The sequence below is a fragment of the Sarcophilus harrisii genome, chromosome 1 (assembly GCF_902635505.1).
Source record: "Sarcophilus harrisii chromosome 1, mSarHar1.11, whole genome shotgun sequence".
NCBI classification, from domain to species: domain Eukaryota; kingdom Metazoa; phylum Chordata; class Mammalia; order Dasyuromorphia; family Dasyuridae; genus Sarcophilus; species Sarcophilus harrisii.
Window position 1 is genome coordinate 664,733,041 of NC_045426.1, and position 25,886 is coordinate 664,758,926.

At 41.8% G+C, this 25,886-nt stretch overlaps 1 protein-coding gene across 1 annotated transcript in view; it reads right to left on the reverse strand.

Annotated features, from left to right (window-relative positions):
* TMPRSS9 (transmembrane serine protease 9) overlaps positions 1-23,229 on the reverse strand; it is a 96,035-nt gene extending 72,806 nt beyond the window's left edge. Inside the window, exon 1 of the mRNA XM_031948278.1 lies at positions 23,190-23,229. The gene's annotated coding sequence lies outside the window, so the exon portion shown is untranslated. The remainder of the gene's footprint in view (positions 1-23,189) is intronic.
* Positions 23,230-25,886: the final 2,657 nt, after the last annotated feature.

Consider the following 25,886-nt stretch of genomic DNA (forward strand, 5'->3'; position numbering starts at 1 on the left):
AGCAAACCACTCTGGCATCTTTGCCAAGAAAGCTCCAAATGAGATCATGAAGAGCCAGACATGAGGAAAAGACTGAACAGCAAAAATTGTCCCTAAGCCCAAAGTACAGACTTCTTAGTTTAGATTTTAGCCCCTTCATAAGCTCTTTCCCAACTGAACTGGATTGTACTGGCTGGTCCCGGAGTTAGACTAGCACCCTGGGCAGCTCCTTGCCACCTTGGCTATCAGTGGCTCTCCATCTCACATTGCTCCAGTGCCTCCCACCTCCAGACTGCTCTTTCTCTACATTAACCAACGACCCAGTCAGCTCTGCCTGGACAATCTTAGCTCCCGACAGTCATCAGGAAGTTGCTGTCCTTGTCCTCCCTTCTCCCTCCCACCCTGGCTTCTGTGCTGCAGCTCAGCCAAAGTCTCTTTTCAGCTTTAGACCTCCAAGGCTTCATACCCAATTATATGTCTATAGTTTTGATGTTTTTAAAGATCCCAGTAGTAATGATCATAGTTAGCACTTTTAGGTTTGCCAAAGCAAATTTGCAAATATTATTGCGTTTGATCTTTGTGATCATTTAGAGGTAAGTGCTATTATTATCATTCCATCTTACAAATGAGGAAACTGAGACAGAAGTCTCTTACACTGCTGGTTGGGAAGTGGGTGCTATCATTATCCCCATTTTACAGATGAGGAAATCAAGGCAGTCAGAGGCAAAATACAGGCACTCAGACTGTTTTTGGTCCCTTACTTGAAAATCCTTTTCAGTTGGATGCTGAGCTCAGGGTCACATAGCTAGAAAGTGTCTCAAGTCATTCTAAGTCCCAGCCTGGCACTCTACTCACTATGCCACTTGTCTGTGAAGGTGAGACATTTTGTATTTGTCCTTTCCTGCTTTTAGGCAAGGTACCTAGGTAGTGAAATGAAGAGCATGCTAGAATGACCTAGACCCTGGAAACCTCATCTTCCTGAGTTCAAATCTAGCTGTGTGACCCTGGGGAAGTCAGTTCACCCTCTGTGCCTTAGTTTCCTCACCTGTAAAATAAACTGGAGAAAAAAATTGGAAAACCACTCTAGTTCTTTGCTAAGAAAACCCCAAATGGGATCACGAAGAGTCAGACATGATTGAGAAACAAAAGTATTTTGGTGAAAGAGCATTGAAGACATCTACAACCTTGTGAACCTCTGAAGGTCAGAACAATGAACCACTGGAGGTCTAGGAGACAGAATTTATGCCAGTCTGTAGCCAGCCAAGCCTCGTCTGTCATTAGAGGCAGCTAGTACAGTGGATAGGGCATTGGGCACAGGAAGGTTTTAATTCAAACCTAGCCTCTGACACTTACTAGTTATGTAACCTTAGGAAAGAGTTTTTGATTTCTTCCTCTCTTTCCTTAACTGGAAAATTGGGATAATAATAACACCTGTCTTCATTTATTGTGAAAACCAATAAGTTAATATTTGTAAAATGCTGACACATACTAAATGCTTAATAAATGCTTATAAATCGATTATCTGATATTTAACCTTAAATCTGACAATTAACTTCCACTAGTTTCAGTTTACTAATCTAGTAAATGAGGAATCTTTTATGACTTCTAAGACATTTTTTGGCTCAAATTCTATGATTTCAGCAAAGTGAAAAAGTTTGTTCTAATGTTAACACACAGATACACACATTGCCCCTACTTCTGTCCATTGGGACCAAGCACAAAAAGTGTAATCTATCATCCACAGGACAAACCTTTAAAAATATATAAGATGGCTGCTGTGTCTCCCCCAAATCTTCTCTTTTTCGGGCTGAGCTTTCAATCTTCAGCTGGCCTGGCGTCCAGCCTTTTCACCAACACAGCCAGCCTCCTCCAGGCTCACTTCAGCTTGTGAGTGCACTTCCTCCAGTGGGGCATCCAGAGCTGAATCTGATACTCCTGACATGGTTGGGCCAGGGAGGAGGGCAGTGAAGGTGTTATCCCCCTCGTTCTGGACACCGTGCTTCTCTATCACAGTAGCCTGAGATTACTTCTATGATCACAGCCCAAGCTCTGCTCACAAGGCTCTTCCCAGGGGATTGCATCTGGAATGAACTCTTTTCTACAGGAAGACAATGGCATTCAGTGGGATTTTGTTTCTTCTTTCTTTGGGCCTTTTATTGGCTGCTATCTTGAGGTGACTTCAGAAACAGACAAAGCAAAGGTACTGTTTTTCCAAGTTGCTTTTGTGGTCTAAATGCATGCCAAAGTTTGGTTCTCCTTCTCTTGCTCCTCCACAGCTCACCGTCCTCCCTTCCTACTATCTCTCCTATTTTTCTCCATCTCTGATAAGGACATGGTCCTTTTCTTTGCCAATCCTATCTCTTCCCAGCTTCTCTGGCAGATTGCATCCTCAATCATCCCTGCCTCTCTTGAATCTTCAACCTTCCCAATCAACTGGTTCCTGCTCTACTACCTTCAAATATGCCCAAATCTACCTAGTCTCAAAACTCTATATTTAACAGTGTATGTATATATATATATATATATATGTATGTGTGTATTCACTTTTAATTTATGCTGTATATACATTAATATAAACTTGTCTCCTGAATTATAACACAACAGTGTGCCATAAATATAAAATATAAACATAAATCTAATAACAAATAAATATAATCCCTGTGAATAAGGATAGTTCCTTTTTTCATACTTGCATCCCAATGGTACACAATAGGTTAACAAATATTTATAAGCACCTCCTTATTTAATGAAGCTAATAAAGACTTGTTGAGTGGGTTGATGGATGGAGAGTAAAAACGAATCCATGCCAGGCTCTTGATCTTTATGATTTTAAGCATATTTAGCCTGTGATCTAGTAGAAAAAAACAAAGGATATAAAAGCACAAGATCTGGGTTTCACTCTGAGATATCATTTACTAGCTGTGTACCTCTAAGAAAATAATGTTCCTTCTCTGAGGATAAGTTTTTTCCTTTGTGAAATGAGGATTATAATATTTATGCTACTTTGCCCCCACAGGGTTGTTGTGAAGAGAGAGACTTGTAAACTTGAAAGTATTATGAAAATGGAAGATTATAGTTATTCGTTTGCAGAATCACAGAGTTTGAGAGATTGGAGGATCCTCAACAGCTGTCTAGTCTGAATCATATCCCCAAAAGAATCCCCACTGCAACAGAGCAGAGAAGCGATCGATCGTATAAGCTATTCAAACAGCCATTCAATGGTTTCCAGGGAAGGGTCATCCACTTACCTCCCAGACCACTCCAGTAAGGGAGAGAGTCTTACTTGTCAGAAAGTTCTTCCTAATTCCTCCTATGGATCTATAATCTTCTTGATTTGGATATATGTTTCAATAAGACAGAGAGAAACTCATTCATGGCCAGTCGTCTCATGAGACTATTAGCTTCATTAAATAAGGAGGTGCTTATAAATATTTGTTAACCTATTGTGTACCATGGGATGCAAGTATGAAAAAAGGAACTATCCTTATTCACAGGGATTATATTTATTTGTTATTAGATTTATGTTTATATTTTATATTTATGGCACACTGTTGTGTTATAGGAGACAAGTTTATATTAATGTATATACAGCATAAAATAAAAGTCTTAAGTTCTCCCATACATATACCATAAAGGACATACCTGTTATGCTGGAAGCCTTTTATATTAAATTTATATTACATTATATAATAATAATACAAAGAGCACTTATATAGCTCTTTAAGGCTTATAAAGTGCTACACAGGTGTTGTCACTTGGTAAAAGGTGCCAACTTATTTTTGAAGTCTTTAACCAAGTTATTAATAAAAATGTTAAATAGTAAAGAATTAAACACAAATGGCAGGCACATTCTAGTGAAGACTTCCTTCCAAGTTGACATTACCATGGTGTTGAGTCTGGCCATTCAACTAATTCCAAATCCATGTGATAGTACTATCATCTAGCCCACCTCTCTATCTTTTCTTTCTTTTTAAAACAGAATACATGCAAAGAAAGTTTTCAGTATTCACGTTTGCAAAACCTTGTATTCCAAAATTTTCTCCTTCCCTCTCTACTCCCCCTCCTCAAGACAGCAAGCAATTTGACAGCAAGTGCAATTCTTTTAAACATTTCCATATTCTCGAAAAATGAGATCAAAAGGGAAAAAAGCCACGAGAAAGAAAAAACAAACAAGCAAGCAAACAAGAACAACCAAAAAAAGGTGAAACTACAGTGTCATGGTCCTCTCTCTGGAGGTGGATAACATTTTCCATCCCAAGTCTATTGGAATTGCTTTGAATCACCTCATTGTTGAAAAGAGCCAAGTCCATCACAGTTAATCATCACATAATTCTGTTACTGTACAATGTTCCCTTGTTCTCTCACTTCATTCAGGATGAGTTCATGTAAGTCTTTCCAGGTTTTTCTGACATCATACTGCTGATCATCTCTTATAGAACAATAATATTACATTACATTCATATACTATATCTTATTTAGCCATGCCTCAAGTGATGGGCATCCACTCAGTTTCCAGTTCCTTGTCACTACCAAAAAAACCTGCTACAAACATTTTTGCACAAATGGGTCTTTTTCTCTCTTTTATGATCTTTTTAGGATACAAATCCAGCTCCCTCTAACTTTCCTGCAAGAATAATATAAGATATTAATCCACATAATGACCAACAATGATTACTTAGGACTCATGATGAAATATTACGCTCACTTCCTCTTAGAGAGATGATCAAGACTTTTTTTTTTTTTGGAACATTCCCAACATTGGAATTTATTTTGCTTGACTATATATTATTGTTTAGTTGGTGGTAGAGAGGAAGAATTGGTGACGGAAGATGGAGGGGAGAGAAGGTAATCTTTGTTTAAAAAATAATGCGAGATATAAGTTTTTGTTAAAATAAGAATAAACTATAGTTATCCTATGCTTGTGATCTGTTTGGCAGATCTACGATAAAGGATAATCTGGTTAATTAGGCAGGACACATTTTTGATGAAGTCAAGTTGCCTTTTTGTAAAAATTGTTTCTTCTCCTTCCCCTAAGATGTTTCCTGTTTCTTTTAATAATCCATTCCAGAATTTCCCCAGGAATCAAAATTGAGCTCACTAGCTTATAATTTGAAGACTTCATTCTTTGGAAACCAGAATATTTGTCCCACTCCTTCATTTCCCCAAATCAAAGCCTCTGCACACACATCTTCAGAAGAACATAGTTTTCTTGAATCTTTCACCAAGCCTGGACTTGAAGCTTTTCCAGTTGGATAGTTCCTACTAAAGCTTATCCAGTCATCAAGTATTTGTAAAGTATCTATTATGTGTTGCTATGTGATAGAGTTCTGGCCCTGGAATCAAGAAAATTCCTCTTCTTGAGCTCCAATCTGGACACTGGATGTGTGATCTTGGACAAGTTACTTCATCCTGTTTGCCTCAGTTTCCTCATTTGTAAAATGAGAAGAAAATGTCAAAGCACTCCAATATCTTTGCAAGAAAACCCCAAATGGGGTCAGAAAGAGTCAGACAGGACTGAAAAATAAACACCAAAAGGTAAAATGGCCAGTTTAAGACTAAATCAAAAGAAAGTTGAGAATGAATGGAAGAGGACAACTAGAAGGCACAGTGGATAGCGTCCCAGCACTGGAATCAGGAGGACCTGGGAATGAATGGAAAAATTATTTAAAATTGTTAAGGATAGTTTTAATGATATCTACTATTTGTTAATGAATCACTAAACATTTATGAAGTGCCAGGAACTGTGTTAAGTATTGGACATACAAAAAGAGGTAAAAGACAACCCCCTGTCCTCAAGGACCTTACAATCTAATGGGGGAGACAACATGCAAACATTTATACAAAGCAAGTTCTATACTGGATAAATAGGAAGTGATTGACAGAGGAAAGGTGCAGGAAGTAAGAGAAGTTGAAGAAGGTGGGATTTTTATTGATACTTAAAGGAAGCCATTAAGGTCAAAAGTTGTCTGTCTGCCTGTCTATGTATGTATGTATGTTTGTATGTATCTATCCATCCAACCATTCAGTCAAACCTGGGATATTTTCTGTGCTATTGTTCAGGTGTGACTAGACTGGAGGAGAGAATTCTGACATGTCTACTTGAGGATGCTTTGAAGAGGAGAGACTTCTTTTTCAAGACTGTTTGTTTTTGTTTTTCTTCCCAGTTTATTTTTACCCTTCTGAATCCAATTTTTCTTGTGCAACATGAGAACTGTACAAATACGTACACATATATTGTATTTAAGATATACTTTAACATGTTTAGCATATATCAGCCTGCCTGCCATCTAGGGAGGGGATGAAGGAAGGGAAGGGAAAAGTTGGAACAGAAGTGATTGCAAAGGACAGTGCTGAAAAATTACCCATGCATATATTGTGTCAATAATAAGCTATAATAAAAAAGAAAAAAGAAATAAAAAAAAAACCCAAAAGGAGTCAGTATTTGAGTTCAAGGTGACTAATTACCTGAAAAAGGATTCCCTTTGTCTAAGCTTAATTTGAATGAATGACTGGACCCAAAGAGGAGTCATGACAGAATGATCTCACCTCTAGAGTGGAAGGGCTCTAGAGGAGTGTCCCAGAGATCTGTCCATGATCCTGAGCCCGGCAACATTATAACAGTGATATGGATGAAGTCAGATTACATGCCTCTAGTAGGTGTGAGCTGAACAATTTGCTCAGACTCCCTGGGGGAATGGAATTTAGTCTCCTGGCTTCAAATACAAAGAGATCAAAAATCCCTCAGTCCCCAAAGTAAGAATACTTCAAAAATTACTCTTTGAGGTAAGAGGAATAGCCTACTTGTAGGTGGGAACTTAAGGGAAAAGTTACAACATCCTCTATGTTCATCTTTCTCTCTCTCTCTCCTCTGTCTGTCTGACTGTTTGTCACTCTGTGTCTGTCTGTCTCTGTCTCTGTCTCTTTGTCTCTTTCTCTTTATCTGTCTCTGTCTCTCTGTCTCTTTGTCTGTCTCTCTTTGTGTCTGTCTTTTTTTTATGTCTCTCTCTCCTCTGTCTGTCTATCTCTGTGTCTCTCTTTCCATCTGTCTCTGTCTCTCTGTTTCTGTCTTTTTCTTTGTTTCTCTGTCTCTGTCTTGTCTCTGTCTCTCTCTCTGTCTCTGTCTCTCTGTCTGTCTGTCTCTCTCTCGTCTGGGACAGATTTGACCTCATGAGGATGAGTTTTTCTGACTCTGGGGAACTGGCATCCTATCTGCTGCTCTACTTACCTGCTTCCCTATTCTATACTAGGTACTATACTAAGTACTGGGGATAGAAAGATACAAATACTGGCCAAAAAAATAAAAGACAGACCCTGCATTCTAATTAGGAAAAAGATAATATTCAAAAGGAAGCTGAAGGGGAAAATGGGGAACTGATGGATGCTGGGAGGAGTCTGGAGCCTGGAATAGACCTGGGTGGGGAATGCAGGATGGCCAGCTTGGGCCTCTCTCTAAAATGAAAGGTCCCTCCCCCCAAATAAAGTAAAATGGAGCCCCCCTCCTGGAAGGAGCTTCCCAATAAGAGAGGGCGTCCTGAGGATGGAGGAAAGTTCCAGGATAAAAAATGAATCTATAAAATGAAGACGTCTCTCAGATCTATTATAGATTCAGATCTATTATATATTCTGAGTCTCTTGGATGTAGCTGATGGCTGATTCTGAATATGAAATAGACAGCAATGGATGCCTATTATTTTCTAAGTTCCTCAGAACTCCTCCTCCTTCTATTTTGGGTTTATTCTAATCCTCCAGGCCCGTATAGATTTCTTTCTGGTTTTTGATGTAGGACTAGGTTACTGGTGGTGCCGTAGTGGATAGTGTGCCAGGGCTACAGTCAGGAAAACTTATCCTCCTGAGTTCAAATGAGACCTCAGACACTCACTAACTATGTGGTCTGTGCAAATCACTTCACCCTGTTTGCCTCAGTTTCCTCATCTGTAAAATGAACTGGAGAAGGAAATACAAATCATTCCAGTATCTTTGCTAAGAAAAACCTAATGTGGTACTAAAGAGTAGGACGTAACTGAAAAATGACTGACCAGGAGTCATCTCAGGGAGGAGCTATTTCTCCTTAAACCAATTCTAGGTTCGTTGAATGTTTCTGTAATTACCCTACCATTCCCATGCGTGGGTCACTTGTAAGGGACCAGAAAATGTGGACTCATGTTGACTCATGTCAAACTATGTTGGATTGCTTGCGATCTAGGGGAGGAAGAGGAGCAGGGAGGGAGAAAAATTTGGAGCATGAGATTTCACAGGAATCAGTGTTAAAAAAACTATCTTTGCGTGTATTTGAAAAAGTGAAAAGCTATGTTAAAAAGAACTATATACCATAAGGATGTACTTCCTTCCTGCCCCAATCCATTTGTTTCCATATCACAGAGTCACTGGGTCAAGGAAAGGCCCTCAGAGACTGTCTAGGCTGACCCTGTCACTTTGCAGATGAGAATATTGAAGCCCAGAGAGCAGAAATGACCTGAGATCATATAGTTAGTAATTAGATGGCATAATAGGGGAAGGCATCCCGGAGATGGGGAGAGGCATCTTGATAAGACAGTATCTGATATTCTGATAGTTTGGGATGGGGAGAGACATTCTGATATTGTAAAACACAAGCTCTTTTATCCTTATCAAATATTCTAATTAAGAGGGAGGGGAGGTTTTGCAGGATTGAGCAGAACAATTAGGGAAATCGAGGCAAAACAATTTAGGGAAACTGAGTCAGGATAATTAGGGAAACTGAGTCAGGATAATAAAAGAGAACTGTGGCACAACAATTTTTTACTGTTTTTATAGCAACATATAATGCCTTCTTGGCCATGCTCACTAAGGCATCTCCAGGGAGATCAGAATGCTAGACATACTGTTGGCTCCCAGCAACAGTATTTGGTTTTACTCTTGCTCTGCTCAAACTACATGTGGATTGTTGTGTTCAGTGTGGGACACATTTTAGGAAGGACGTTAACTAATGAACTGAATGTATCCAGAAGAGAGTGACCAGCATGGTGAGGAAACTTGAAACCAAAACCATACGAGGATCGGTTGAGTGAAAGGGGGATATTTGACTCAGAGAAAAAAGACTTAGCAGAGGAAACCTCCCAGAATCTTCTCCTTCTTCTCTCCCCCCCCACATCTTTTTCCTTGATCTTGGGACTTGACCCAACTTTGACTGATAAATTTGCCCTTTTCCAATCCCCTTCTTTGGAATTATTTGTGGAGGGCGAGGGGAAGAGAGGTGGAACCTTGGAATTACTGAGGGAATAGAAATGACAGAAGAGCTAGAACCACGAGGTCACAAATACTAGACGGTAGAGCCAAGGCAATGCGAATGAATCATGTTCAAGACTTATCAGAGGAAATACTACATTGCAGCAAACCATTTAGATTGCATATTCAAGCAGTGCTTTTTCTTTATACTCTTCTCCTTTCCCTTTTTCTCCCGACAGAGTGAATTCCTATTTGTGAGTTTGATGTTTCTCATTCTTGAAGGCTTATTCTTGCTCCTTATCCCTCTAGGATATCCCTACAATTGGCTCATTAGGTCCCCAGAGGAGTGACCAGAGAGCAAGGGTGCATTCTGTAGAACAAATGTCTTCTAAAACCCAAAAGCCCCCACTGATGTTCTTCCTTTCAATAACCATGCAGTAGACTCAATTAGCTTTTCGCAAGGGCATTTACTGGAATGGCACAGCAAAAACATCTCCCCGCTAAATCTGGGATATACTCACCACAAATTTGCACTCTCTTTAGGGAGAGAGTGAGCACAATCTTAAAGTGAAATGGCAGAGGAACACATATAGTTAAGACAATTAATAACTCTGGGATTGCTAGACTTTCGAATCCTTCTTGGTGGAGCCTTCGGGAAATTAATTACTGATCTTCTGCATTGCACTGGGCTATGTAGCTTTCTCCTCAATGTACAACTCTGCCGTCCACCATCTCCAGCCTTAGGCTCAGCTCTTGTCCTGTTCTTGGATATTACCTAGACCTGTTTACTCCTCTCCGGGCCCAGAGGCTTACCATCCTAAAGTAGGGCAAAGTCTCCAATCACTTAGCCTTTGCTTAGAACAGCTCTTCCAGCTTCAAGGTATCTTCCCCTTGGGGAAAAGAGTTCTCCCTAAATTTTGGTGACCCTTATTACAAATCCTAAACCTTCACTAGAACATCCCCAGGCAGTGATCATTTCCCTAATAATCACCAAGTAGCTCTTGGGTTTAGGAGGTCTCCGTGTTGTTTTAAGCAGGAAGATTCTCAGAACATCTATGAAAATGAGTGGGGGGAAAGTACAGAAACAATATGTATTCTGGGGGGAAGTTAACAGTCTCCGATGGCTTTTTCATATGCAAACAAGCCACTTAAAGATACACTTTCTTAAAAAAAAAAAATGTAATCTGAGGGGGATGCACCTAAACATTTCTTTGTGTAATTGGCTCCCCAAAATCTACAGTTTTGTGTAAATCTGAAAGGGGGCGAGTTGTTTCCTTAAAAATGTATTTGACATTTTATATTGTGTTAAACTGGTGGTAGTGATAAAATTGTTACTAACTATATAGCTATATTATATGTGGGAGTATTAAATGCTGTGTAGAGAGGGGCTATTGGTAGAGAGTAGAGGAAGATAGTTTTAAAACGAGATATTTTGCTAAAGGTTGATATCTGCCTGGGGGCTCTGGGTTGTAAATGAGAGAGTTATTGACTCCTTTTTATAAATTCTTGAGGCAAAGAAAATTCATTTACCTGACTTTATCCCATTTACCAGGGTAGTGATTGGCTGGGCTGGTATTAAAGTGGGCAGCTGGCATTCCTACTAGCACAGTAGATTAAGTGAGAAGCCTCAAGTCAGGAAGATTCAGATATGACCATAAGAATAGTATGTGTCTCCCAGGGAAAGAAATAAAATCATATTTGTAAAGTAATGAAACCATAGATCTAGATTCTACCATCAGTTCTTCCTGAGACCTCCATTTTGAGGAAGGATTCATGTTCCTCCTACATCCCTCTCCAGGACCTCTCTGGATTTTCTTTTAAACATTGTCCTAGAAGATGACTCCTCTCCTCCCCATCCCTGTTCTTTAATTGGTCAATTCTTCCTAGAATCTCTTTTTTGAAAGCAATAATATTCACTCCCTCATTCTTCTCTAAGCTCTGCTCCAGATTCTCTGGACATTTTCCTCCATCATATGACATCTTTTCCTTTCCTCAGCCCTACCCTAATACCCATTCCAACTTCCTTTTGGATATTATCTTCCCTCACTAAATTATTAAGCCTCTGTACTCTCAGTACAAAACAATGTCAGACACAAAGCAGGTGTTTAATAAATGAATGCTAGCTTGATCTGACGTTTTTCTGTCCCAAAGTTCTTAATAGTTTATCTCACGACTTCTTAGTAGTACATTTCTATTCTCCAAAGTAGTTTCTCTTGCAGCTTGAGGGTGACTATGGGGCTTTTCCAGTTTCAAAAAAATAAAGGCAAGAGTCCCTATATCTCTAAAATTGGCCAAACCAGTTTTATTGTTGTTGTTGTGGAGACAAAAAGAAAACAGAGCAAGACAAAACACTGGCACATTTGAATAGAAGTGAACATTTCATCACAAACTCTGTTGGAGGCAAGTGATGGTGTATAGGTTTTGGAGTCAGATGATCTTAGTTCAATTCAGTCTTTTTCTCTTGTATGAACTTGGCTAAATCAGCAATACAACACAATACTACAACAAATAGTGGGACCTAGTGCATGCGAAACATTTTGCTAGGAGTTTTGTTGTGGTCATGTCAATCATGTGCAACTCTTCATGACCCTATTTGGGGTTTTCTTGGCAAAGATAGTGTAGAGTTTGCCATTTCCTTTTTTGATTCATTTTACAGAGAAGAAAACCGAAGCCCAGGATCACACAACTAGTAAGTGTCCGAAGCTAGATTTGAACTCACAAATATGAGTCTTTCTGATTTTAAATCTATTGCGCTGCACGGTCCCTGCTAGAAATTAGTGGGATATAAAGATAAGCCACATTGTCTTTAAACTTAGGCAAATCACAGTCTTTATTAGAGATTCAAGACACCATCACAAATATCTAGAATATCGTACACAATATAATGTGATAAATGCACAGGTAGACAGTTACAAAGCAGTGAGATGTGAGAGGCAAGAAGAGATATTAAATTAGATTAGATATTGGAGATATTAGAAAAGATTTAGTGTAAGAAATGCATTGAATTGAGCTTTAAACAATGAGCAAAGAGAGTACCTGAATTTCCTCATCTGTCAAATAGAGATAATCCTATTTGCATTCTACCCAAATAGACTTATTATGAAGATAAAGTGAAATAACTAAGTGGGAAATGCTTTGTAAAGCATAACATGCTATTGAAATAATGTGAGCTATTATCAGCTATTATTATTTAAGAATAGTGGGAGATGGTATACCATGGTGGAATGAGTCCTTGATGGGCAATTTGGAAACTTGCTTTTGAATTCTATTTCCCAGACTCACTAACTATGTGACTTTGGCTAAGCCATTTAATTTCTTTCCTCCTCAATTTCCTCATGTGTAAAACGTCTGCAGCAGTTATACTTCTAATCTAATCTCTTATGCATTTATTAAAAGCCTATTGTGTTCAGTAGATTGCAAAGACAAAATGACATACAGCTCTTGCCTCAAGGAGATTATATCCTATTAGAGGATGCAGTTTGTTTGTTTTAATAATACTTTATTTTTCCCCCATTCACATGTAAAGACAATGTTTAAAAATTGGGTTCCAAGTTGTCCCTCTCTTTCTCTCATCTCCCCCTTCCCTATGACAGTAAGCAATTTGATATAGCTTATAAATGTTCAACCATGCAATACTTATTGCTATACGATTCATCTGTGAAAGAAGACACAGACCCAAAGGGCGAAAAGACACACACAAATTACAGAGAGTGATCTGCTTTGATCTGCATTCAGACTCCATTAGTTCTTTCTCTGGAGGTGGATAGCATTTTTCATCATGAGTCCTTTGGGACTTTCTTGGTCATTTTATTGCTGAGAATAACTAAGTTGAGCATTATATAGTATTGCTGTTACTAGGAACAGTGTTCTCCTGGTTTTGCTCACTTTCCCATCAGCTCATATAAGTCTTTTCTGTTTTTCCGAAACCCACTTGCTCACTAGTTTTTATAGCACAGTTATATTCCATTACAATCTGCACAACTTATTCAGCCATTCTCCAACTAATGGGCATAAGGGATGCAATTTATAATAAGATGAGTATCAGGGCAGTGGATAGAGCACCAGCCTTGAAGTCAGGAGGACCCGAGTTCAAATCTGGTCTCAGACACATAACACTTCTTGGCTGTGTGACCCCGGCAAGTCACTTAACCCTAAGTGCCTTAGCAAGAGGTTGGGGTGGAGGAAAGGGGGAGTCACATAGCTAGTAAATGTCAAGAGGTTGATGCCGAATTTGAACTCAGATCCTGTGATAATGGGCCTATTTTCCATCCATGGCACTTCATAGACTCACTGTCCATCAGACTGAATGAGCGCAAGCTTCGAGAGTTTGAGCCTGAGCCTACTGAATGATCAGAGGACTGGACATCTCGGCTGGGAAGGGAACTGGGGTGAGGGGTAAGACTCCCGAAATGCTGATTACGGAAGCTGGATTATGGAATTCCAGGATGGGGAGGGCCCTCGAGAGTTCATTTAGTTCAGTCTGTAGCATTGAGTCCGTCTCTGACAAGTGGCCAGCCCGCCTCTGCTTGAAGGCTTTCAGCGAGAGGGAGGTGACTGTCTCCATTCCTGTTTTAGGTGCTTCAGTGGACAGAGAGCTGGCCTTAGAGTCAGCAGGACTTGAATTCAAATCTGGCCTCAGTCACTAGCTGTGTGACCCTGGGCTGGTCATTTCATCCCGTTTACCTCAATTTCCTCATCTGTAAAATGGTCTGGAGAAGGAAACAGCCAACCACTTCAGAATCTTTACTGAGAAAATCCCCAACTCACAGTCAGATATGACTGCAAAGACTAAGCAATAACAAAAAAAGTTTTGCAAAATGATTTTCTGTCACCAAACTGAAATTTGCCTCTGAAACTTTGATTCCGTAGGTCTGGTTCCCATTAAATATGGGTGCTCTATGGCCAAACCCTGATCACTCTGTCCCAATGACAGCCCCGATGGTCACTTACATCACCATCTTTATTTTATTTTTTTAGTTTTTTTCCCCCAAAATAAATGCATAGATAGTTTTTAACATTCACCCTTGTAAAACCTTGTGTCCCAATTTTTTTCTTCCTTCTTCCCTGAGACAGCAAGTAATCCAATATAGACTAAACATGCCAATGGATGGAAGGGGGCAAAGGTGATCCAACTGTCCTATTCCTAGCTGAGAGACATTTAAGGCAATAAAATACAGTAGAAGAAACCAGTGCAAAAGCAAGATTTGTTGATTGCTAGCGACAGCAATTTGGCCAGTAGGATTGGGCTGAATATGGGGAGAAAAGTAATGGGTAAGAACAACAGAAAGTTAAGATGGAACCATAGAGAAAAGCTTTGAATGCCAAACTATGGAGGTGCAATGTCATCACAGAAGTATTAGGGAGCCCAGAGATTACTGAGCAGGGGGATGACATGGTCAGACATACATGTGGTGGATGGACTGGCATAGAGAAAGACTGGGGGCAAGAAGGCTAATTAGGACCAGGGTTCTGCAAGATTCCAGATAAGGGCTGATGGGAGCCTGAACTGAGGCAAAGGTTAGGAGTAGAGAGAAGGGAATGTGGAGCATTGATGGTCGGGAGATTTGGCTACTGATTGGAGATCTGGGGTACGTGAGAGGGAGGAGTTAAGGATGATCCCCGGATTGTCAGCTTGGGCTACCAGGAGGCTGGTGGTACCCTCCATAGAAGTAAGGAAATTTGGAGGAGAAATTTAGGGGTGAAGGGAAGAAAATGCATTCTGGTTTGTACTTGCTGGGCTTGAGATACTTATAGGATGCGTACTTTGAAGTGTCCAATAGGCAAGTGATGGTGCAGGGTGAAGCTGGGGGTCTAGGGCTGGACAAATCAATCTGGAAATCATCAGCTTCTGTCCCACATCACCAATTGCATTGGATCACCCATAGACATCCCAAATTCACCATAATCTTCCCTTTCTCAACTCCCTCAAAAAAAATCTTCTCTTCCACACTTCTTTATTTCTGTAGGAGGTACCACCATCCTCCCAGTAATCATGGGGATTCCTCAATTTCCCTCCTCTTGCATGTCAATTCATTACCAAAGTTTGACTTCTCTCACATGTGCTGCCTTCTCTTCCACATAACCCTCTCTCTAGTTCAGATGCTCATCATCTGGACTATAACAGCAGCCTTTTTCCCTCCACCTGGAGTCTCTCCTTATTCCAAAGTATCTTCTGAGCAGCTGCCAAAGTGCTATCCTAAATCACAAATCTGACCTTGTCACTGCCCAACTCAATAAGCTTTAATGGCTCCCTCTTACCTGTAGGAACAAAGATTACCTTTAGGAATAGGCATTTATTAACTGTTTACTATATATCAAGCACTACGCTAAGCACTGGGGACAAAAAGCAAAAGTAAAAATGGTTCCTCCCCTTAAAGAGGTTACATTCTAAATGTAATAGAGATTGGACTAATTGGCCTCTGGGGTCCCTCCTACCTCAGACTCTGGGACGCTATGATAACTCTTTCATCTCTCTCTCTCTTTCTCTCCCTCTCTCTCTCTCTCTTTCTCTCCCTCTCTCTCTCTCTGTCTCTGTCTTTCTCCTCTCTGTCTCTGTCTCTGTATTTGTCTCTGTTTCTCTGTCTCTCTCATCTTTCTCTGTCTCTCTGTCTCTGTCTCTGTCTGTCTGTGCTTGTCTGCTGTCTGTCCCTCTTTCTCCATCTCCTCCACCCTCTCATATTTATTTTTCTCTCATTTCTCATCTCTCATTTCTTTCTCTATCTCCGTGCCTCTGTCTCTGTCTGTTTCTTTCTTGCCCGCTCCTATCTCTCTCTTTTCTCTCTAGCTCTCTTTCTCCTCCATTGATCTCTCTCCTCTTTTCCTTCTTTATTCTTTATCTCTCGCTCCCTCCCTCCTGCTTTTCCTCTCTCTGTCTCTGTCTCTGTCTCTGTGTCTGTCTGTCTGTCTCTCTCATCTTACTTGTCTCCACTCTTTCAATTCCACCACAGCCAAAGTCTATTTATGAAACAGGCGTCTTTTGTACAGGTTGCAGCGTCTGCCTCTCCAGTTTCTTCCCTTTTCCTCTCCCATCAGGCTATAGTCTAGTCATGAAAACCTTCTCTCTCCCCTTGCCTCAACTCCATGAAATAAATCACTCAACAAGCCTGATGGAGCTGGAATAAGCCTGAGCTCTCTTTTCTATAACCTATTGTTAGATTTTCATGGGAACGTACTTTTGTAGGGAAATGGTATTTGTAGCCATTAGAGTCTTGTGTCCTTTCAGCTCCATAATGTGTTTAGCAGCAGAAGGGCTGAGGAATAATGCTCACTGTGGGTGAAGCCAAAGAAACTAATGAGAACTTTTATATTTGCTTTAAAGTACTCATAAAATTGGACGCTGTCAAGATGCCGCTGGGAGGCAGAGGATAGAGCTGTGGACCTGAAGTTAAGAAGACCAGTGTTTAAATCTGGATCTAGAGAGTTTATTAGTCCTATTGAACAACTAATTAACCTCTTGGGCCCTAGTTTCCTTTTCTGACAACAGAGAGGGTTGGACTGAGTAGTCTCAAAATTTTCTTTCAACTCTAAATCTATGATCTTATGATCCAAGAATCAATCTCTGATTTTCCCCCAGCCAGAAACCATTGTTGCTCTAAGCTGACCTCAAAGTACTTTATATTCCTCTTATGCAAACATTATTTTGAAACTCATATTCTATTCGGAGGGGCAGCTTGGTTTCAGAGTGGGGAGAGTGCTGGGCCTGGAGTCAGAGACCAATCTTCCTGTGTTCAGATCTGGCCTCAGACACTTATTATCTGTGTGATTCTGGACAAATCACTTCCCTGTTTGCCTCAGTTTTCTCATCTGTAAAATGAACTAGAAGGAAATGGCAAAATTACTCCAATATCTTTGCCAACAAAATCTCAAAATCACAGAGTTGGACACGACTAGAAAATGACGAACAACAACAACAAATTTTAGAGCTGTAGCTAGAAATGTTTTCACCTAGGATTAAAGCAGTTGGGGCAGCAGCATAGAAGATAGAGGTACATGTGATGAGGGGCAGAGGAGGAGCAGTCCCCATCCTCTCTAGGGCTGGTAAAATGTAGGAATTGTGAGAGGGGACCATGGGGAAGGGCATCTACTCCATGTGACAGCCTAGGTCAACAGAGGTCCATGAGAAGTACAAGGACTAGGCTGAAGGAAGTCATTCCTCTAAAAGTTAACCCCTTGGAAGAAATCTGTTTGCTCCTTCCTACTCTCTCTCTCTCTCTCTCTCTCTCTCTCTCTCTCTGTCTCTGTTTCTCCCTCCCTTTCCCTCCCCCCTCCTCTTTTCTAAATCGCTCTTATTGAGAAAAAAGGGAACTCAATTCCATATTACAAGAATATGTAGTCATGAAAACTAGCAAGGTAGTACAGTGAATAGAACACTAAGTTTGGAGTCAGAAAAACCTGAGTTCAAATGTGGCCTCAGACACTTACTAGCTAGTCTAATAATGAACTGTCTCATTTTCCTCATTTGTAAAAGGAGCTGGAAAAGGAAATGTCAAACCACTTCAGTATCTTTGCCCAAAAAACACCCAAAAGGGGTCACAAAGAGCAGGATACAACTGAATAACAACAGCATGCATAAAAAGGTCTCTATTGACCATGTCCCAGCTTAAAACCCACTTTTCTGGTGGGATTGGTAAACCTTTCCTAATCCTCCTTAATTCTAGTGGCTTCCCTTTGCTGACTATTTCCAATTTATCCTGTTTAAACTTTATTTGTGTATAGTTGTGTGTATGTAGAGTTTTCCAGTATGTTGGAAGCTCCTTGGGAGCATGAATTATCTCTTACTTTCTTTGTATCCCTAGCATTTAGGACAGTATTTATTAACTGCTTACATTATTAGTCTTTTGGAAATATGGTTCATCATTAAGCTGATAAGAGTTCTGAAGACTTTCAAAGTTACTTGTCTTTACAATTATGTTGTGAATTGTATAAATTGTTCTGGGTTTTTTAAAATTTCACTCTGGATCAGATCATACAAGTTTTCCCAGGTTTCTCTGGACCCATCTCCTTATTTGTTACAGCACAGTAATATTCAATCACATTCATATACCATAACTTGTTCCGTCACTCCCCAGTTAATGAATATTCCCTCAGTTTCAGTTCTTTGACTCCACAAAAAGCTGCTATAAACATTTTGAAACATCTGTATCTGTTTCCTTTTTCTTTGATCTCTTTGAAGTATAGACCTAATATTGGTATTATTATTGGATCAAAGAGCATTCTAATAAAATAACTTCGGGAGCATTGTTTCATATTACTTTCCAGAATGACTGGACCAATCAATCCACAGCTCCTCCAGTATTGATCACTTGAGTTTTTAGGTTATCTTTGATGATTAGATGGGTAATACCTAAGTTGTCTTAATTATCTCTAATTATTACTTATTTAGAGCATTTTATATGTTTATTGATAAATTGGATTTTATTCTCTGAAAAGGGCCTCTTCATATCTTTTGATTATTTACCAAATGGGGAATGGCTTTTATTCTCAAAGGGATATTCCTAAACCACAGGTCTGACTGGGATATCCCTTTGCTCAAAAAGCTCTAGTAAATCCCTCTTTTTTCTAGGAAAAACATATGAATTCCTTGGTTCAGCATTTCAAGTCCTTCACCATCTGGTTCCAATCACCTCTTCTAGGCTTACTCTCCTATACTCTGTTTTTGTTCTCTATCTTGTTATTCTCCATATACAACAACTTTTCTTCCTATGTATCTATAGCACAATCTATCATTCCCTCATGATTGGCATGTAATCACTTCTGTTCAAAGAATCCCTAGCTTCTTTCAAAGTTTAGATGAAGGGCCAGCAGGGTGGTATAGCTGATAGATCACTGGGCTTGGAGTCAGGAGGATCTGAATTCAAATTCAGTGTTAAGATACTAGCTGTGTTACCCTGGGCAAGTCATTTAATCTCAATTCCTCAAAAACAAACAAAAAACAAAGTTTAGATGAAATGCCACCTTCTGAAGGATCTTTCTTCTCTCCATCCATCCATCACCCCAAGTGCCCTCTCCTGGAAATTTCATATGTATTTTGTATTTATATTTCAGTATATATACATACTCCAGGACATCCTCCACTGAGCTTCAGAGTGATCTTCCAAAAGGGCAGCTTTGATCATGTCACCCCTCTATTCAGTAATCCCCTCCAAGATCAAAACCAAGATGCTGGGCTTAGTATCCAAAGTTCTTCCTTACCTTTCCAAGCTTCCAAGCACCTTACTCCCCAACACATACTCTTTGAGTCAGTGACACTGTTCTAGGAAAAAGATATTCCACCTTCTGCTCTGGCTGATCCCCATGTGTGTTATGTTCTCCCTCCTGATCTCTGTCTACTGGCTTCCCTGACTATAAGTTTCCACTAAAATCCCACCTTCTCTAGAAAGCCTTTCCCCTCTCCTCTCCTCTGGATTCCAGTGCCTCCCTTTGGTTAATTAATTCTATTTATACCATATATAATGTAGCTGGTTATATAATTTTTTTACTTCTTGTCTCCACATTAGACTGTAAGGTCCTTGAGAACAGGCATTGTCTTTTATTTCTTTTTCTATCCCCAGCAAAAAAGTACAGTGCATGCTATATAGTAGGTGCTTAATGAATGTATATTGACTGACAATATACCAAATTGAACTGGACAGCTCTTCATTTCCCACCACTTCTCTGGACTTCTCCACCATGCTCCCAAGCTGGGGAATTTTTTCCCTCATTTCCCTCACAATACACACACTTTTTCAGCTTCTTGTATGTTATTTCCTTCATATAAGCTCCTTGAGGGAAGGAACTACCTTTTTTCCCCTTAGGCAACTGAGGTTAAGTGACTTGCCCAGGGTCACACAGCTAGGACGTGTTAAGTGTCTGAGGGCGGATTTAAACTCAGATTCTCCTGACATCAGGGCTGGTGCTCTATCCACTGCACCATCTAGTTGCCCCCTTTCTTTTTTGCTTGTATATGTAATTCTGGTGCTTAGCACATAGTAAGGGTTTACGAAATGTTTGTTGATTAGCTGACTTTATAGTAGATTTCAAGTAGGAAAAGACTTTTACAAGTCATCAGTCCAATTTCCTCATTTTTATTGCTCTGAACTTCTTCCTTATATTGAACTAACAGAAAGAATGCTGGACTTGGAGCTGGGAGACCTAGTTTTGAATCTACCTCAAAATCTTACTAATTGAATCTGTAAAATGGGAATAATATTGCATTACCTCTCAGGGTTATTGTGAGGAAACCACTTTACAAATATTTAAGTGCTCAGAGAATTGTTATTAATATTAAATTTGTCTTCTTATACCTAGAGTTTTGTCTTGAGAGATACATAGAAAATGATTGATTTCCCCCTTTCCCCATTAAACCATTTTCAGATAAAGTCACAATTGTTACCCAAGTCTTTTCTTCTCTAGATCAAATATTTCCATTTCCTTCACCTAATTAATCCCCATGTGACATAATTTTAAGTCTCTACCTCAACCTGGTCAGGCTCTCCTGGACGTGGTCTGTCATGGGAGCACAGGATTTAAAATCAGATAGGATTTTAGAGATCCCTGACTATAATCTGATAGAAAAGGAAGATGCTTGTGTATACCTTTTTTTCCTTTTTCTTTTTTTTTTTGGGGGGGGGGGAGTTAGAGAATGGAAAAAGAAGCAAGCAAATAATTGAAAGAAAAAGGTGGAAATTCGTCTCAAATCCACAAGCTTATAGAGTTAAAAAAAGACCTTGAGGCAACCTTGCTCAACCTGTATTCAGACTCATAGCATCCTGACCAGTGGGTATTCAGCCCTTGGTCTGCCTAAGGCTGTCCATCTTCTTTCTAAAATGTGATATCCAGATTTAATAATGACTATACATATAGCTAATGTCATATTATTTAGCAACAGGTATTTTCTGACCACTAGGCTGGGCTGGGCTGGCCTTTACACCCTCTCTCATTCTAGACCCTAAGCTTCCCTTAATATAGCCTGAGTTACACTAAGACTAGATCTTGCCATCAAAATTAAATTTGCTTCAAAACACACACAAAAATCAAGATCATTTTCTTAATACAGAATGTAAGGATGTGGACTATCCCAGGACACTTTCCTACTACCTAGGGAATCTCACCTTTCCCTGTTGCATTCTGGAGCAACTGACCCTTCCTTGTCTCATACAGACTTAGGCAGCTAAAACACTGATCCACATTCTGCTTCTTTAACCCATCTGCTCTTCTGCTCCATTAAAGCTAATTCACCTTTTATTAAGCTCATTTCAGTCAAGAATGGCGAAAACGTTCTCACTCCCAAATACAGAGTTCCATTAAGCTGGTTCTTGATTTCCTTCACAGCATCATGGACCAAAAAGTGGAAGGGACCCTTGAGACCATCAGATCCAATCTCCTCATTTGACAGATGTTAAACTAAAGCCCAGAAAAGGGAATGATTTGCCTGGGGTTCCAGTTTATGTTGTCTGAGGCAGAACTCAAACACATCTTCTTGACTCTTTCTGACTCCAAATCATATTCCCAAGTGGGTGAGTGTTGGACGGACAGATGGACACTCAAGGCTATCATGAGCCAGCAAGTTAAGTGTCATAGACTACAGCTATAATTTTTAATAATAACTTTTTATTTTTCAAAATACATGCAAAGATAATTTTCAACATTCACCCTTGCAAAACCTTGTGTTTCTTATTTTTCTCCCTCCCCACTTTCCCCCCTCCACATATTGGAAAATAATCCAATATAGATTAACCGTGAAATTCTTCTAAACATATTTCCACCTGTATCAGGGACAGCTATAAATCTGATAATTCTGTGGAACCCTTCTCAGAAAGTCTGAGCTCTTTATGTGCTCTTTTCCTTAGATAGAATGAAAAAGTCAGCTAAGCGCGGTAGGGAGCACGCCATGGATTTGAAGTGAGAGGGTCTGGATTCTAGAGTGACTGCCACTTTGGGTGTGGGACACTTGAGTTAGGCACTCCCTGCTCTTTCTTCTCAATCTCCCCAGCTGTAAAACGATGGGCTTTTGCTTGAGATGATCTCCAGGATCCTTCCAGTTAGGACTTTTGTATGGAAACCATTTTCCCGGGGCCCCTTGCTTCACCCCCACGAGATGGGGCTGATGCTGACTGCCTTTGCCCCCGAAACCCTCTCTCTCCCCCTTGCTTCTGGGGGCACAATCGCCCCGCCCTGTGACTTGGGCCTCTTCCTCGCTGCATGTTTTGCTTGCCCTCCTCCATCCAGTCCGGCGCTCAGTCCTTCTCCGTAGCTTTTCCCCTCCTCTTTGCCCCCTTCTCTCTGAGGCGGCTCCCTGCGGGCGCGGGCCCCCATCGCTTAAAGCTTAGACCGCGGCAGCAGCCCGCTGCTTGCTCTCCTGTTCCAATCCATCTTCCACGCGGCTATGGCAGTCATCTTCTTAAAGCTCGCGTCCGTGTCCACGCACTCCGACGCCCGTTCAGCATCAGCACCCACCGCCCAGCGGTTGCCTGTTACCCCCAGAGTCAAATGTAAAGCCCCGTGGCCCTTTCCTATTTCCCTAGGCATTTTAGACCTTCCTCCACTCACTCCGTGCCCTCTGGGAGCCAGCGACACCGGCCTCCTTCCTCGCCCAAGATGCTCCCCTCCCGACTCGCCCATCGCAAGCCTTTTGGAAGGTTCTCCCTGGCATGTCTGCCCCGGCTTCCTTTTCCTGGCCCCCTTCCCTCCGCTGGCAGGCTCCGGTCACGGCTCCTGTGGCCTGTCGGTACCTGGGTGCGCACCCATTGCCTCCCGGATGCGATCGGGAGCTTGTGGAGAACGGGGGCCGTTTTGCTTTTCTCGGGAACCCCAGCGCTCGGCGCCAGCCGCGCCCAGGGCGCTGCGCAGCCTTAGCTTGGGCTCTGCGTGCCCGGAGGAGCGGGCTCGCCCCCTCGCCGGGCCCTAGGAGTGGATTTCTGCCCAGCTCTTTAAGGACACCGGCGCCCCGGGCCGTCGCTGCCGCCGGGAGCTCCTCCCGGCCTGAGCCCGCCCCTCGCCTGTCCCCTCCGGCCCCGAGACAGACTCACCCGGGCCGCTCCCGGTGCCAGACGGGCAGGCAGTCTCGGTTCCCTCGCCCCGCCGGGCCGCCCCGTCAGCAGCTCTCTCCGCCGCTTGCTGCCACGAGTGGCTGCCTCTGGTGGCCGCCTGCCCGTTTTTGTGGGGCAGGGGGCGGGAAGGAAGGGCCGGAGGGGAGCGGTGCCGGCCCTGCCCACCCGTCTCTCGGGTCTGGGGCGCCCCTGCCCGTCCCGTCGAGGTTAAAGCCTCAGCCTCCCCGCCCCCTCGGGGATTAGAGTTCCGTGCTGCCTACCGCTCCAGGTTCCCGCCAGGATTCCAGTTCCATATTCCTCAACCCCTCCCTCGGAGTCAGGACCCTCTTCTCCCCCCTTTCACATTTTAACTTCCTCTTCCCTTCTCCAAGTCTCCCGGGAAATCAAGCGCTTCACCCCCTTCCCCGGCCTTTTTCCTCTCCTCCCCTCTTCTCCCAGACAGTGCCCGGTCCCGTGGGGGCTGCTCGCCAACTCCTCAGAGGCCCCCGGGGTACAGCCCCAGGCTGTTTTAAACCCGGGTTGGGTGGCCCGGGGCCGGCAACAGATTCGGGCTTCAGGGTACAAGGAAGCCGCACCTAAAGCAGTTGCTCACTCCACCTCGGGCACAACAGCTCCCAAAAGGAAAACTTAGGAGCCGACTTTTCCGTCACTCCTCTGAACAGATTTAACTTCCACAGTTTGCGGGGCTCCTCTCAGCAGCAGATTGCAATCCCTCAATGAACACCAAAACTGTGGGAAGAGCTTTTTTGTTTTGTTGACCCACCCTCCAAATGGAGGCCAGACAATGGAGGTTTCTTGGTGGTCTTGACATTGCTTAAATACCATTCGGGCCCAGGAGCTGTCCGTGCCCCTTCCCCGGCCCGGACAACCCTCTGGGGCCGAGTCCTTCCTCCCGCACAGGGGCTCTCAGAGTCTGCCGGTCCAACAACCCGAGGTGCAGAGTTGTCGGTGACTCGGCCAAAGGCGCCCGGCTCAGCAGCGAGGGTAGGCGGCGCGCCATAGGACGGGACCTTTCCGCAAGCCCTTTCCATAACGACACACCCGCAACGAGGAGGTCCAGAAGCTGGGGGTGCTTTGACCTGACTCAGAATACACTTAACTTGTAGAGTTGGAAATCAGCTTTGCAAGGAAAGGTTCCTAGGACCTCGTGTTGACATCCCAGCTTAGTTCAACTTGCGGGGGGAGCCAAGGGGACCGTTCTAAGACTCAGCGGAAGGTCTGCTCTTCTCCAAGACAATACTCCATTTAGGTATTAGAATGACAGCCACCGTATAAAAGTTAGACAGAGAGGAGAGAATGGCATTCTGCTGAGAAATCCTTTTCGGGAGCCTTCCCCCCCCCCCAATAAGACCCCTGAGGCGGATACCCTACCCTCCTCCTTGCCCCCAAAGAACAAGAACAATGTCATCTTGTAGTGCCCGATTTTAGCAAGTGGGAGCTGCTGTTAAATTCAGAGGTGGTACATTTCCCTTTGCAGGGGCCTTCAGATGAGTTTTTCTTAAAAGTAACTGGATCTTCCTCGAACAGGAAGAACAATGGAACTTTTCATGCATGTTTGGAGCCATCATAAGCTTGCAATTCTCTGCAGGATACCAGAATCCTTCCTCCTCTTGGATTCCAAGGGCGGTTCCATTCCCAAAGGGGGGAATATCACAGAGAGTGTAGGAGAGGAAGTGAAAATCTCTCAACACTCACAAATTTTTTCCTATCCTAGTAAATTCTGAAATTCTCATATGTAATTCTGCAGAAAGATTATGCAGAACCCTACCAATTGACAATTTCATTAAAGACTGATGTTAACATTTGCTTAGATATTTCCTTTGAAGTGCAAATTGTAGATCAAAATGAAGGGGATATAGTTGAAAACATTTTCAAATGACTTCAGTTTTTAGGAGGGCCATTTATATCTGATACACTGCTTACAGATAATTCTTATTCTTTAAAGTAGATCCATTAAGGCTCTTTATTAAGTTCTATTTTCTTAGCTTAATGTTATCATTTATGTCTGAAACAAAACTATTATTTTGAAAATGTTTTACATAATTCAAATGTCAATAATTTAAACGAGCTTTACCTCATCAATTTGATATTGAATTATTTATGTGAGTTTATTAATTACAAGTGATCTCATCATTCTGATTATGAGGCAGAGGCAGAGTAGAAAGAGCCCTGGGACTTGAGTGCTAGCTAGTCCTGAGTCAGTTACTCACTGGGTGATTTTGGATACATCACTTGTGAGTCTGTCTTCCTTCCCCTGCTTTCTCCTCCATTAGATTTTTCCTTAGAAGGCATTCACAACACCTGCCTGACAGATTCCCTTCTTCCTAACAGATTCGTACCAAAAACTAGCAAGCTTGCTAACCAGTTCACTAATCAGCAAGAACATCCCAAAAATTAGTGACAAAAATCATTTCATTCAGAATACAAAGATAAAGCCATAGTCCCTTAACAATATGGTACGGAGAAAAAAAGGGTATGTTGGCTTGGGAGTCAAAGGATCTGCCTCCATTACTTATCTTTATGAGCTCAAGAAAGTCACAAATATTCTGGACTTCGATTTCATTTGTAAAAGGAAAGGGCTGGACTAGACAAACACGTAAGATCCTGTTCATTCTAAAATCCTGGGATCCCACAAAGCACTTCATATGGGTGAGGGAATCTTTATTTTGATAGCAA